The sequence below is a fragment of the Myotis lucifugus genome, unplaced genomic scaffold (genome assembly GCF_000147115.1).
Source record: "Myotis lucifugus unplaced genomic scaffold, Myoluc2.0 scaffold_966, whole genome shotgun sequence".
Lineage (NCBI taxonomy): Eukaryota > Metazoa > Chordata > Mammalia > Chiroptera > Vespertilionidae > Myotis > Myotis lucifugus.
In genome coordinates, this window is record NW_005872014.1 from 8,801 (window position 1) to 15,578 (window position 6,778).

The window sequence follows — 6,778 nt, forward strand, 5'->3', positions numbered from 1 at the left end:
CCTGCCATCGGCTCCGGCTCCCCTCTACCCGGTTTTGCAGGGGGGTAAGGAAGAAGAGCTAATTTTTTCTCCCCCATATCGGCTCCCCAGGTTGCCGGAGAGATTTGATCCTGCCCCATCGCGGGAAGCTGACTCGGTTCCGGTTCTGGCCGGGAGCGCAGTTCTGGGTGTGGCCGGGAGCGGGGTTCCGGTTCCGGGAATGGCCGCGATTCTGATGGGAGGTCCGCCCCTCACCCGGCTGAGGGCTCAGAGGGAGCTGTCCGTCTCTGCACCCGATTCTACTATCAAGACCCTGCCCTTACGAGCCGCCGGACCCCCAGATGCAGACGGCAATCAACCTTGTTTTTATTGGCCTTTCGCTACGAGTGATTTGTACAACTGGAAGGCACAGAACCCTAAGTTCTCCGAGAAGCCGGGGGGACTTATTGACTTGCTAGATTCTGTTCTTTTCACCCATCAGCCCACATGGGGTGACTGTCAGCAGCTTTTACAGGTCCTGTTCACAACGGAGGAGAGAGAGAGAATCCTCAATGAGGCCTGGAAGGTGGTTCCCGGTGTAGACGGAAATCCAACCACCAACCAGGCACAGATAGATGTCTCTTTCCCCTTAACTAGGCCTGACTGGGATTTCAACACGGCAGAAGGTAAGGAGAGGCTTCGAATCTACCGCCAGACTCTGATAGGGGGTCTCCGTATGGCTGCTAGGAAGCCTACCAATTTGACCAAGGTAGGGAATGTACAGCAGGAAAGAGATGAGTCTCCAGCTGCCTTTCTGGAGCAGATCATGGAGGCATATCGCACCTATACCCCCATGGATCCAGAAGCTCCAGAAAATAAGGCAGCTGTGGTCATGAGTTTTATAAACCAGTCAGCCATAGACATTAGAAAGAAACTGCAGCAGATAGATAGATTAGGGGAAAAGAGTTTTCAGGACTTGCTGGAGGTGGCTGAAAAGGTGTATAACAATCGAGAATCTCCTGAGGATAGGCAAGCCCGCGCCATGGTGACTGCCAGTGACAAGCAGACCCGAAACCTGGCCAAGATTCTGCTAGCCACCACCATGGAGTCCCCTGAGGACCGGACCCGCCGCCTTCGCCAGCTTGCTGATGACCAAGAAGGAGGTAAGGGGACCGCCCGGGGAGGGAAGAAGAAGCTGCAACGGAACCAGTGTGCCTACTGCAAAGAGATAGGACACTGGGTCCGGGACTGCCCAAAGAAGGCCGGTAAAAAGGGAAACAAAACGGAACGGGTGGAGGTCTTGGAGCTGGGAGGACTGAGTGATTAGGGGGGTTGGGGTTCGGATCCCCTCCCCGAGCCCAGGGTAACTCTTAGAGTGGAGGGGACCCCTGTTAACTTCCTTGTCGACACTGGAGCACAACACTCAGTCCTACGCACACCTCAAGGGAAGCTAGCCAGCAAAAAGTCCTGGGTGCAAGGGGCAACTGGCATAAGCCAGTATTCATGGACTACCCGAAGAATAGTAGATCTAGGAACGGGCTGGGTATCCCATTCCTTCATGGTAATACCGGAGTGCCCCTACCCCCTTTTAGGACGGGACTTGTTAACCAAGATTGGAGCTCAAATAACTTTCAGACAAGGGGGGCCCCAGGTCACTGATGGCAAAGGCCATCCCATCCAGGTTCTGACTCTGCGACTGGAGGATGAATATCGCCTCCACCAGGGGGCGCCCCCAGGAGAGAACAATATGGACAAATGGCTACAAGAATTCCCCACTGCCTGGGCAGAGACGGGGGAGTAGGACTGGCTGCTCACAGGGCCCCAACCCTGGTAGAGTTGAAACCAGGGGAAGGTCCCATCAGAGTTAAACAGTACCCTATGTCCCAGGAGGCTCGGAAGGGGATTCAGCCTCATATCCGAAGACTATGAAGCCTAGGGATACTGGTTCCATGCTAATCTGCCTGGAACACCCCCCTCCTGCCAGTCAGAAAGCCCCACACGAATGATTACCGACCAGTCCAGGACCTCCGAGAAGTAAATAAAAGAGTTATGGATATACACCCAACCGTCCCCAACCCGTACACTCTCCTAAGCTCTTTGGCACCCTTTAGAGTCTGGTACACTGTATTGGATTTGAAGGATGCTTTTTTCAGCCTGCCGCTCGCGCCTCAAAGCCAACCCCTGTTCGCCTTTGAATGGCACGATCCAGAGGAAGGCTACAGTGGACAATTAGCCTGGACACGATTACCCCAAGGGTTCAAGAATTCGCCCACCATCTTCGACGAGGTGCTACATGAGGACCTCGGTGAGTACAGGAGAGAGCACCCCAGTCTCACCCTCCTCCAGTATGTAGATGACATCTTGATTGCTGCAGACACTGCCAAGGACTGTGAACAGGGGACCAAAGACTTGTTGGCCACCCTAGGGACCTTAGGGTACCGGGCCTCTGCAAAGAAAGCTCAGATATGCCAAGAGAGGGTGAGTTACCTGGGGTACATACTTGAGGGTGGACAGCGGCGGTTGTCAGACGCTAGAAAAGAAACAGTCCTGAAAATCCCCATTCCCACCACCCGGAGGGAAGTAAGGGAATTCCTAGGATTGGCTGGCTATTGCCGCCTCTGGATCCCAAGTTTTGCTGAGATCGCCAGACCCCTATATGAAGCAACCAAGGAGGGAAAGGCCTTTGAATGGACTGAGACAGAGGAAATTGCCTTTAATCAGATAAAGAAGGCCCTTCTGGCTGCTCCAGCTCTGGGCCTGCCGGACATTACAAAACCCTTTCGCCTCTTTGTAGACGAGCACAAGGGAATAGCAAAAGGGGTTTTAACCCAGGCTTTAGGGCCCTGGAGCCGCCCAGTAGCGTATTTGTCTAAAAAGCTGGACCCCGTAGCCGCCGGCTGGCCGCCGTGCCTGAGAATCATTGTGGCAACCGCGCTTTTAATCAAGGATGCAGAAAAATTGACCCTGGGACAGGAAATCTGGATAACAACCCCGCATGCCATTGAGGGAGTCCTAAAACAGCCTCCCGACTGATGGATGAGCAATGCACACATGACCCACTATCAGAGCTTACTGCTCAACCCTCCTAGAGTGCAGTTCCATCCCAGCGTGGCTCTCAACCCCGCTACTCTGCTGCCTGACTCCGACCTAGATGCCCCACTGCATGACTGTGCAGGGATCCTGGAGCAGGCACATGGACTTCGGAAGGACTTGACCGATTGGCCCCTCCCTGACTCAGAGGCCACCTGGTTCACGGATGGGAGCAGCTTCGTGGGGGACGGATGCAGGTATGCGGGGTGCAGCAGTGGTTACTGACACGGAGTGGTTCAGAAGCACTGCCCCCTGGGACATCAGCCCAGCGAGCAGAACTCATTGCTCTCACTTAGGCACTGACACTGGGGGCGGGGAAGCGGCTTAACATTTACACAGACAGCCGTTATGCATTTGCTACGGCTCATGTCCACGGGGCGATTTACCAGGAAAGAGGGCTATTGACAGCAGAGGGACGGACAGTAAAAAACAAACAGGAAATTCTAGACCTGCTTGCTGCCCTATGGCTTCCTGCGAAGTTAACCATTGTCCACTGTCAAGGGCACCAGAAGGCAGATGATCCAGTAGCAAGAGGCAACCAAAAGGCTGATCAGGCAGCCAAGGCAGCGGCCTTCACCTCAGTCCCCGTCCCTGCCATGGCCTTACAACTACCAGACCCCGGGGACCCAGTTCTACCAGGCCAGCCTAGGTACTCTCAGGAAGAGCTGCAGCAGATCAGAAAGCTTCCCCTCACCAAGGAAATAAAGGGATGGTAGTATACCTCGGATGAGAAACTCATACTACCGGACTGGCTTGGGGTCACAGTGTTAGAACGCATGCATCGGTCCACCCACTTGGGAGCCCGGAAGTTAAAGGACTTAATTCAGCATGCCAAGATCAAGATTCACCAACAAGACTCCAAAATCAATCAGATTATAGCCTCCTGTAAGACCTGCCAACTCACAAACGCAAGAGTTGGATCAGGTGGACAAGGAACCAGGCTCAGAGGCACCAAACCAGGAGCACACTGGGAGGTCGACTTCGCTGAAGTCAAACCAGGAAAGTATGGTTATAAATATCTTTTAGTGTTCATAGACACCTTCTCTGGCTGGGTAGAGGCGTACCCAACCAAGCATGAAACAGCCCAGACGGTGGCCAAGAAGCTACTGGAAGACATCTTGCCCAGGTATGGTTTTCCTGCTCTGATAGGATCTGACAACGGACCAGCCTTTATTTCGCAGGTAACACAGGCAGTAGCCAAGGTCATAGGGGCGGATTGGAAATTACATTGTGCTTATAGGCCCCAGAGTTCAGGGCAGGTAGAAAGAATGAATAGAATCCTAAAAGAGGCCCTTACCAAATTAACCATGGAGACTGGCGGGGATTGGGTGGCTCTCCTTCCGTATGCCCTTTACCGGGTGAGGAACTCTCCTTACACCCTGGGTCTCACGCCTTACGAGATCATGTTTGGTAGGCCCCCTCCTAGCATCCCTAACCTAAAAGCTGAACTTCTTGTTGAGTTTGAAAATCAGGAGATATCTTTTTTCCTAAGAGAACTGCAGAAGGCACACGAGGACATTTGGCTGCGCCTCCGCGCTGTCTACGAGGCTGGCCCCACCCTGACGCCTCATCAGTACCAGCCAGGAGACTGGGTGTTCATCAGAAGGCACCGACGAGAGACCCTCGAACCACGCTGGAAGGGCCCCTATATTGTCGTACTGACTACACCCACCGCTCTCAAGGTAGACGGCATCGCGACTTGGATCCACCACTCCCACGCTCGCCCAGCCGACCCCTCTGCAATCCAGGAAGACTTCATCACACGATGGAGCATCGACCAGGACCAGCGCAACCCGCTCAAGCTCAAGCTGCGGCGCACTCGACCTGCCTGATGTTGGTAACCTTGCTTGTGATCACTCCTGCCACCGAGAGCCCACATATTCCTTATAATATCACCTGGCAGATCATAGACACTAGCTCAGGGGTGATCCTTAATCAGACTTCTCAGGTCCATCCCAAAGACACCTGGTTCCCTGAACTGCGGGTAGACCTCCTAACTCTCTTTCCCAACCCACTCGATACCAGCGATTACTGCCTGGGTGCTGCAATACGCCAGGCCTCTGATGACTCAAAACCAAGAAGAACCCTCTATTTCTATGTCTGCCCCGGGCACTCACGGGCTCAGTCCCGGGGAAACGACCCTTGTGGAAGTGCTGGGGACTATTTCTGTGCCTCCTGGTCATGTGTGTCAACCGGACACATTTGGTGGAAGGCCCCAAAGACGGCCGGCTGCTCCACCTTGTCCCCGGAGTGGCCGTGTCTACTGCAACCCCGTGAACATTTCCTTCACCAAAGAAGGGAGAAAGGCTGCAGGGTGGGACACCGGAAAGACTTGGGGATTCCGAATCTATTCCTGCAGGGAGGCTTTGCGTAGTGCGGACCCTGGGATGTTGTTCACCCTCCGGGTTCAAAACACCCCCCTTCACTATCATTCCCCTGTGGGAGTGGGGCCCAACAAAGTACTAGCTCCTCGACTTCAGCTGACCACACCTCGGGTATCCACAATTGGAGGAGCATGGGCCCCAGCTTCACCGCCCAACACCCCACTCGCACCTACAATGGAAAACCTAACTCTGAATCATACCCCCCTGCCTGAAGTAGACCCTCTTATAAGCATGGTTATAGGAGCCTATTATGTTTTAAATGCCTCCAGGCCCGACCTGACCAAGTCTTGCTGGCTCTGTCTAGACGTTGAGCCACCGTATTATGAGGGTGTCGCGGTTAAGGGCAACTATACAACAGCCACGATTGTCAGCTCCTGCAGGTGGCAGCAAGCTGTTGCAAGATTAACCCTCCAGGCAGTGATGGGGCAAGGGACTTGCGTAGGCAATGTACCCCCTGAGCAGTTACACCTCTGCAACGAAACTCTGACTATCCCTGAAGAGGCAGTATATCTTTTACCTCCTAAGAATGCATGGTGGGCCTGCTCCAGTGGCCTCGCTCCTTGTGTCCACTCCCTGGTTCTTAATTCCCAGAAGGAAGGCTTTTGCGTGCTCTTGCAGTTAATTCCCAAGTTAATATACCATTCAGAGAAAGAAGTCCTTGACAAATTCGGCGCTGCCAATCCCCGAAGTAAAAGAGAGCCCGTCACTGCTCTAACTATGGCAGCCCTCTTGGGATTAGGACTAGCGGGAGCAGGGACTGGAATATCCTCACTTGTCATACAGGACAAGAATTATGGAGCCCTAAGAGCAGCCATTGACTTAGACATAGAAAGAATTGAAAAATCTATTACCCATTTACAGGAAATCTCTCACCTCCTTATCTGAAGTAGTGCTCCAAAACAGAAGAGGACTAGACTTGCTATTCCTGCAGCAGGGGGGCTTATGTGCAGCTTTGGGAGAGGAATGTTGCTTTTATGTTGACCACTCAGGTGTTGTTAAAGAATCTATGGCCCTCATAAGGGAAGGATTGCAGAAGCGGAAGCTGGAAAAAGAGCAGTCTCAGCCCTGGTATGAATCATGTTCAACTGGTCCCCATGGTTAACTACTCTCATTTCTGCCCTCGTCGGGCCCCTTGTAATCCTCCTAATGTTGCTAACTTTTGGCCCCTGCATTATTAACAAGCTAATTCAATTTGTCAAGGAACGCATAGGGGTAGTTCAATTAATGGTCTTACAAGCTCAATACCGGCCTCTAGCGACGGAGGGCGAGGTGAAAATGCAGTCCGTCTCATGATTGAGCCGTGAGTTCCAAGACAAGGGGGGAATGAAAGAACAAAGGAGGAACAT

General features: G+C 53.1%; 1 pseudogene; it reads left to right on the forward strand.

Annotated features, from left to right (window-relative positions):
* Positions 1-199: 199 nt before the first annotated feature.
* LOC106695232 lies at positions 200-4,884 on the forward strand (annotated as a pseudogene).
* Positions 4,885-6,778: the final 1,894 nt, after the last annotated feature.